Source organism: Colobus angolensis, unplaced genomic scaffold (assembly GCF_000951035.1).
Source record: "Colobus angolensis palliatus isolate OR3802 unplaced genomic scaffold, Cang.pa_1.0 Scaffold72, whole genome shotgun sequence".
In the NCBI taxonomy this organism is placed as follows: domain Eukaryota; kingdom Metazoa; phylum Chordata; class Mammalia; order Primates; family Cercopithecidae; genus Colobus; species Colobus angolensis.
This window is the reverse complement of record NW_012120932.1, coordinates 5,052,003-5,060,577: the sequence shown is the minus strand read 5'-3', so window position 1 is coordinate 5,060,577 and position 8,575 is coordinate 5,052,003.

Here is an 8,575-nt window from a genome sequence, read left to right as displayed (position 1 = left end):
AGCCAGGATGGTCTCGATCTCCTGACCTCGTGATCCGCCCGTCTCGGCCTCCCAAAGTGCTGGGATTACAGGCTTGAGCCACCGCGCCCGGCAATTTTTGTATTTTTAGTAGAGACGGGGTTTCACCTCGTTGGCCAGGCTGGCCTCGAACTCTTGACCTCAAGTGATCCACTTGCCTCAACCTCCCAAAGTGCTGGGATTACAGGCATGAGCCACCGCACCTGGCTCCAGATGTTTTTCAGTAGGTGAGGGTTAAGCGAACTGTGGTACCCTCACACCATGAATACTACTCTACAATAAAAAAGAACAAAACAAACTACTGACACACACAACAACCAGGATGAAGCTCCTGAAAATTATGCCAAGTGAAAAATATTAATTCTGAAGTTTACATGTTGTATGATTCCACTTTGTCATTCTTCAACTGACAAATTATGGAAATGAAGAAAGAATTAGTGGTAAAGAAGGGGGTGGAGGTGGGAGGGAAGTGGCTGTGGCTATAAAACAGCAACAGGAGTGATCCATGTGGTGACTGAATTTTTCAGTATCTTGACTATGCCAATGTCAATATTCTGGTTGCATTGTACTATAGTTTTGGATGATGTTACCATTGCTGAAGGCTGGGTAAAGGGTACATGGGATTTCTCTGTAACAGTTTTTGTACCTGCAGGTGAATCTACAATTATCTCAAACAAAACTTAACAAAATTATGGAAGAAAATGGAAAGAGATGGCAGAGACTACAAATAAATATGTATTTACCTCACTCCACAATGACACTTGGCTCTTATCCACCTTAGACAAGTATGAAGATTTATTTGGAGGGAGAAGTCTCCTGTGCACTCGAAAGTCTCTAAGGCTGCCTCAAATTTGAGTCTCATCAGTACCACTAAGATTTCTTGTAGAAGGGAGGATTATTAAAGCTTGTGAGTTACTTTCTTACCTCCAAAACAGTTAGATATTTGCTTTATTTTTAAGATATTCTGTGCTAACTAGTAGACCCTGGGCCAAAGAATTCATGATGCATTTCAAAGAACAGGCAAATGTCACAAATGGTCATGATGGATGAGGTAGAAGCCCACAGGACAGACTGGAGTATGTGAAACATGCCCACGGGCACGTGGGTCTGGGAGGGGAAGGGAGCAGCATGGGCGCTGACTCTTAGGAGGGAAGTCATTCAAGATCTCATTCCCTACAAGGCGGACTGTGGCTTGCCTGTCAAGACAGTTGAACATGCTTCTTCAACGGGTGCACACAAAGGGTTGGACAAAACTGCTTGGAGACTTTCTCACTTGGTTTGTGGTTACCTCAATAACTGACAAGGGATAGTTATATAAAATGTGAACACTGGGGAAGGATGGAGAGGGACATATGGACACTCGTTGTACTATTTTTGTAGCTTCTATAAGTAGTTCAAATAAAAAGTTTTTAAAAAGCTAACTTTGTCATGGTTGGAAATTTGCTCAAGTCACTTTTGTGTAGTCAGTGAACAGGTAAGTATTTTCCCCCTTGAAAGTATCTCAGCTTAAGAAACAGTAAACATCTGGGGAAGGAGAGACCCTCGGATGCCCAGCCATGCCTGGGGTCTGGCCCTCCACACCCACCTCTTCGTCACTGCTGGATGTCTCAGTGTCAGAGGAGGACATGGGCTGACACACGGGTGGCTCCTTCTCCTTGGGGTCATTGTGTTCACACTTTGCCAGGGACACGGGCTCCTAATGTGTCCAGAGTTTGTTCCTTCTGGTGGGTTCATGGTCTTGCTGGCTTGCTGTGGACCTTCGTGGTCAGTGTTACAGCTTTTAAAGGTGGCACCCAAAGAGTGAGCAGCACCAACATTTATTGGGAAGAGCGAAAGAACAAAGTTTCCACAGCCTGGAAAGGGACCCAAGTCGTTTGCTGCTGCTGGGTTGGGTGGGGGGAGGTGGCCAGCTTTTATTCCCTTATTTGGTCCCTGCGTATGTCCTGCTGATTGGTCCATTTTACAGAGTGCTGATTGGTCCATTTTACAGAGTGCTGATTGGTGCATTTTACAAACCTCTAGCTAGCCACAGAGCACTGACTGGTGCGTTTTTACAGAGCACTGATTGGTGCATTTTACAAACCTCTTGTAAGACAGAAAAGTTCTCCAAGTCCCCACTCCACCCAGGAAGTCCAGTTGGCTTCACTAAGGGGGCAGAAAGTCACATGAATTTTATTCAGCCAATAAATAACATCTAAGAACGTTAAGATCCATGCTTTATCCTTTATACACCTTTACGCTTGCAAATAAAGGGCATGATTATGGGAATTTTTCTCAGTTGAAAAGGTAGTTTTCAGTATTTCTAGCTGCTGAAGAATTCTCAAAATGTGCTGTCTCTCGGCCGGGCGCGGTGGCTCAAGCCTGTAATCCCAGCACTTTGGGAGGCCGAGATGGGCGGATCACGAGGTCAGGAGATCGAGACCATCCTGGCTAACATGGTGAAACCCCGTCTCTACTAAAAAATACAAAAAAACTAGCCGGGCGAGGTGGCGGGCGCCTGTAGTCCCAGCTACTCGGGAGGCTGAGGCAGGAGAACGGCGTGAACCCGGGAGGCGGAGCTTGCAGTGAGCTGAGATCCGGCCACTGCACTCCAGCCTGGGCGACAGAGCGAGACTCCGTCTAAAAAAAAAAAAAAATTTGCTGTTTCTCTCTTAATAGAAAATGTATGTCTGAAACGAAAAGCGGCTGGCAAGGGGGAACTGGAGGCTGCTCCCATCCTGACCCCATTTCTTATCCTACACCACAGAACTACTGATGCCCAGAGAATGATGAGAAGCACATTTACAACAGTAATTTCTCTTATAATTCTTACTCTCAGGATGCCCCTTATTAATTCACGGCATAGTCAGCATGTGTTGGGGCTCTTCTGGATGAAAGGAATGGGTTTTACTGACAAACCCAACAGTTCCTCAAGACAATTTGTATTTTATTAGTTAAAACAGAAAACAGGAAGCCAGGCACGGTGGTTCAAGTCAGGCGCGGTGGCTCACGCCTGTAATCCCAGCACTTTGGGAGGCTGAGGTGGGTGGACTGTCTGAGGTCAGGAGTTTGAGACCAGCCTGCCCAACATAGTGAAATCCCATCTCTACTAAAAATACAAAAAATTAGCTGGTCATGGTGGCAGGCGCCTGTAATCCTAGCTACTAGGGAGGCTGAGGCAAGAGAATCGCTTGAACCTGGGAGGCGGAGGTTGCAGTGAGCCAAGATAGCGCCACTGCACTCCAGCATGGGGAATGAGAGTAAAACTCTTTCTCAAAAACACACAAAAAAAGAAAACAGGAGTTTGATATTTCTGGTGTTTAATGATTGACAACAAGCAATATGTGTTCTCGCCATTACACTTGAGACTTTAATTTGACAACTCCAAACACTTCTGTGCCTTGACTGTGGTGATCTCTACTGATACTAGCAGGAGAGAGGAGTGCCATTAAGTAATGCGTCATAGCTACCATCACAATAAGCTCTGCCAGGTTTTCCCAAGTTGGCATAGTCACTAAGAAAGGCAACAAAAAGATACTTGGTCTGGTTGCTGCTCAACTAATACCAGGAACAGCTCACATTTATGCAGCACTTACTATGTGCCAGATATTAAGAATCATATATGAAATCATTTAATCTTTGTAACAACCTTAAAAGTAGGTACTAGTCTCATTCTCATTTTAGAGGTAAGAAAATTAAGTATAAAGAAGTTAAGGTTAGTTAATAAATGAAGGAGGCAGATTTGAACATAAGCAGTTCCTGACTCATGACTGAGTCATGATTTAAAAATACAAAATCTTTTTGCCTTAATTTTTCCTTCTGCAAAGAAAAATAAAAATATAACTAATAAATGATGAAACACATTCTATTTAAGGCTCTCCTTAAGGAGCTGTGCAAATTACAAGTTCTAAGGCTGAATTTAAAGTAATAGCTACAAAGTATCTGCTTTCTTCTTTCTTAGAGTCTGTCTTTCAATGTGAGGACCATTCTTTCCTTCCTTAGATAAACCATCTAAAATTAATAAAACTCTTCTATTTACAGGTGACATGATCTTATTGGCAGAAAATTCTAAGGAATCCACACACACACAGAAAAAAAATCATTAAAGCCAATACATGAATTCAGAAGGTTGCAGGACATAAAATCAACATACAAAGATCAATTGTATTTCCATACACTAACAAAGAACAATCCAAAAATAAATTTAAGAGAATAATTCCACATACAATAGCGTAAAAAAGAACGAAATACTCAGGGATATGCCCGACACAGTGGCTCATGCCTATAATCCCAGCACTTTGGGAGGCTGAAGTGAGAGGATGGTTCCAGCCCAGGAGTTTGAGACCAGCCTGGGCAACATAATGAGACCCTGCTTCTACAAAAAGTAAAAACAAAAAAAGTTCGGCTGGGCGCGGTGGCTCATGCCTGTAATCTTAGCACTTTGGGAGGCTGAGGTGGGCAGATTACTTGAGATCAGGAGTTTGAAAATAGCCTGGCCAATATGGTGAAGCCCTGTATCTACTAAAAATACAAAATAATTTGCCAGCATGGTGGTGGGCACCTGTAATCCCAGCTATTCGGGAGGCTGAGGCAGGAGAATTGCTTGAACCCAGAAGGCGGAGGTTGCAGTGAGTCGAGATCACACCAGTGCACTCTAGCCTGGGTGACAAAGCGGGACTCCATCTCAATAAAATAAAATAAAATAAAAAATAAAAAAAGTTAGTTAGGCGTGGCACACGCTTGTGGTCCCAGCTACTCAGGAGGCTGAGGCAGAGGATCACTTGAGTCTAGCAGATTGAGGTTGCAGTGAGCCATGTTTGTGCCACTGCACTCCAACTTGGGCGACAGAATGAGACACTGCTTCAAAAAAATAAAAAATAAATGCAAAACTTGTATGCAAACAGCTACAAAATATTTTAAGAAATTAAAGAAGATCTAAATAAATGGAAAGATACCCCATGTTCACAGATAAGAAATAGTATTTTATAGATGGCAATACTCTCCAAATCGATTCAATGCAATACACATAAGAATCTCAGCTAGCTTAGAAATGGATAAGCTGGGCCAGGCACAATGGCTCACGGCTGTAATCCTAGCACTTTGGGAGACTGGGGCGGGTGGATCACAAGGTCAGGAGTTTGAGACCAGCCTGGCCAATATGGTGAAAACCCGTCTGTGCTAAAGATACAAAAATTTAGCTGGGCATGGTGGCCTGTGCCTGTAATCCCAGCTGCTTGGGTGGCTGAGGCAGGGGAATCGCTCGAACCCGGGAGGCGGAGGTTGCAGTGAACTGAGATCGCACCATTGCACTCCAGCCTGGGCGACAGGGAGAGACTCCATCTCGAAAAAAAAAAATGGATAAGCTGATCTTAACATTCATATGAAAACTGAAGAGGCAAAGAATAGCCAAAACAGTCTTGAAAAAGAACATTTCCCGGCTGGGTGTGGTGGTTCACGCCTGTAATCCCAGCACTTTGGGAGGGCGAGGCGGGCGGATCACAAGGTCAGGAGATTGAGACCATCCTGGCGAACACGGTGAAACCCCGTCTCTACTAAAAATACAAAAAAAGAAAATCAGCCGGGCGTGGTGGTGGCACCGGTAGCCCCAGCTACTCAGGAGGCTGAGGCAGGAGAATGGCGGGAACCCGGGAGGCGGAGCTTGCAGTGAGCGGAGATCCGGCCACTGCACTCCAGTCCGGGGGACAGGGGGGGGCTCCTTTTCAAAAAAAAAAAAAAAAAAAGAAAGAAAGAGAAGGCCGGGCGCGGTGGCTCAAGCCTGTAATCCCAGCACTTTGGGAGGCCGAGACGGGCGGATCACGAGGTCAGGAGATCGAGACCATCCTGGCTAACCCGGTGAAACCCCGTCTCTACTAAAAATACAAAAAACTAGCCGGGCGAGGTGGCGGCGCCTGTAGTCCCAGCTACTTGGGAGGCTGAGGCAGGAGAATGGCGTAAACCCAGGAGGCGCAGCTTGCAGTGAGCTGAGATCCGGCCACTGCGCTCCAGCCTGGGCGGCAGAGCGAGACTCCGTCTCAAAAAAAAAAAAAGAAAGAGAAAGAAAGAACGAACGAACGAACGAAAGAGAACATTTCCCAATTTCATAGCTAACTATGAAGATACAGTATTCAAGACAGTCAGAGTAGTACTAGTACAAGGGCAGACAGATCTACATCAATGAAGTAAAACTAAGAGTCCATAAATAAACCATTACATGCATGCTTAGTTGATTTTTGACCAGTATGCCAAGACAACTTGAAAGTGAAAGAATAACCTTTTCAACAAATGCTGTTAGGAGAACTAGGTATCTCCAATCAAATATATGAAATTGGACCCCTACATTACACCATACACAAAAATCAACTCAAAACAAATCAGGGACCTACATAAGAGTGAAAACGAGACAACTCTTAAAAGAAAAGAAAGCATAAATCTATAAAAATCATGTATTTTATAAGGGCCTTATATCCAGAATACATAAGAAATTCTTACAACTCAACAATAAAGACACAATGCAATTAAAAAGTGGGCACAATGGATTTTTAAAAATTTTATTTATGTATTTATTTATGTATGTATGTATTTATTTATTTATTGAGACCGAGTCTCACTCTGTCTCCCAGGCTGGAGAGAAGTGGCGCAACGCGGCTCACTGCAAGCTCCACCTCCCGGGTTCACGCCATTCTCCTGCCTCAGCCTCCCGAGTAGCTGGGACTACAGGCGCCCACCACCACCCCCGGCTAATTTTTTGTATTTTTTGTAGAGATGGGATTTCACCGTGTTATCCAGGATGGTCTCCATCTCCGGACCTCGTGATCCGCTCACCTTGGCCTCCCAAAGTGCTGGGATTCCAGGCGTGAGCCACCGCGCCCGGACATGGGCACAATGGATCTTAATGGACATTTCTCCAAAGAAGATCTACAAATGGACTATAAGCACTACTTAAAATCACTAATCATTAGGGAAATCCCAATTGAATGCACAATGAGGTATCACTTCATACGTACTTGGAAGGCTATAATTTAAAAGATGGATAGTAAAAAGTGCTGGTAAGAAGGCAGAAAAACTGGCACTCTCATACACTGGCTAGTAGGAATCTAAAATGGTAAAGCCACGTTGAAAAACAGCCTGGGAGTTCCTCAAAAATTAAACATAGAGTTACCACATGACCAGCAACGCCACTCCTAAGTATATACACAAGAGAGCTGAGAACACATTGTCAAAAACTTCTAGGCACATCTCCACAGCAGCATTATTCATAATGGCCATAAAGGGGAAACGACCCAAATGTCCATCGTCTGATGAATGGATCAACAAAATATGAATATTTGTACAGTGAAATATTGCTCGGCCCTATAAAGGAACGAAGTTCTGATACAAGTTGTAACATGGATGAACCCTAAAAACATTATGCTAAGTCAAAGCAAGCAGAAAAAAACTCATAGGGAAAGAAGGATTAGTGGTCATCCGGGACTGAGGGTAGAGGGCAACGGTGAGTGACTACTAATGGCTATGAGGTTTCTTTTTGGGATGACTGCTATGGTTTGAATGCTTGTCCCCTCCAAAACTCAGGTTGAAACTTAATCCTCAATGTAACAATACTAAGAGGTGGGGCCTTTAAGAGGTTACTGGGTCTTGAGGGCTTTGCTGTCATGAATGAGTTAATTCATTCAGGTGTTAATGGATGGATGGGTTATCATGGGAATGGGTTGGTTATCACGAGACTGGGTCTGTTATAAAAGCCAGGTTGGCTCTCTCTTGGTATGCGATGTCTTCTGCCACATTAAGACACAGCATGTGGCCCTCACCAGAAGTCGACCAGGTGTGGCTCCTTGACCTGGGATTTCCGAGAATCCCAAACTGTAACCAATAAATTTATTTTTCAAATACATTATCCAGTCTCAGATATTCAGTTACAGCAACAGAAAACATACTAAGGCACCTTGGATTCAGCCACACCTGCAGCCACTCAGTTCCTCCTCTTGCATAAGCTAAGACTAAGACAATGATAAAATGTTCTGAAATTATACAGTAGTGATCAATGCACAACTTGGTGAATATACCGAAAACTTTAAATGTGGAATCATTCACTTTAACAAGGTGAACATTAGCCTATGTGAATTGGTTGCAATGAAGTAGTCATTAAATGTAACACTTTCTACTTAGAAAATGCTAGCACACAAAAGTCCTGAAAAGTTTTAGCTCGCAGAACAATCTAAAGGTACTCAATAACAAAACAATGATTCTTACAGAACAACATTTGTAAGTTTACGGCTTTCAAATTCTTTACTGTTATTCCCCTTTTCATATTACTTTTATATAAACTGGAAAATAAATGTAGAAAGAACACTGGTAAGCAATTTCTCCTGTTCTGAAGACATATAGGTGGATTTGAATATACTATCACTCTATCAGTTTCCCTTAAACATAAGTATTACAAACAGTAAATGCCTGTTATAAATGCAAAGAGTTGGCCGGGCGCAGTGGCTCAAGCCTGTAATCCCAGCACTCTGGGAGGCCGAGACAGGTGGATCACGAGGTCAGGAGATCGAGACCATCCTGGCGAACACGGTGAAACCCC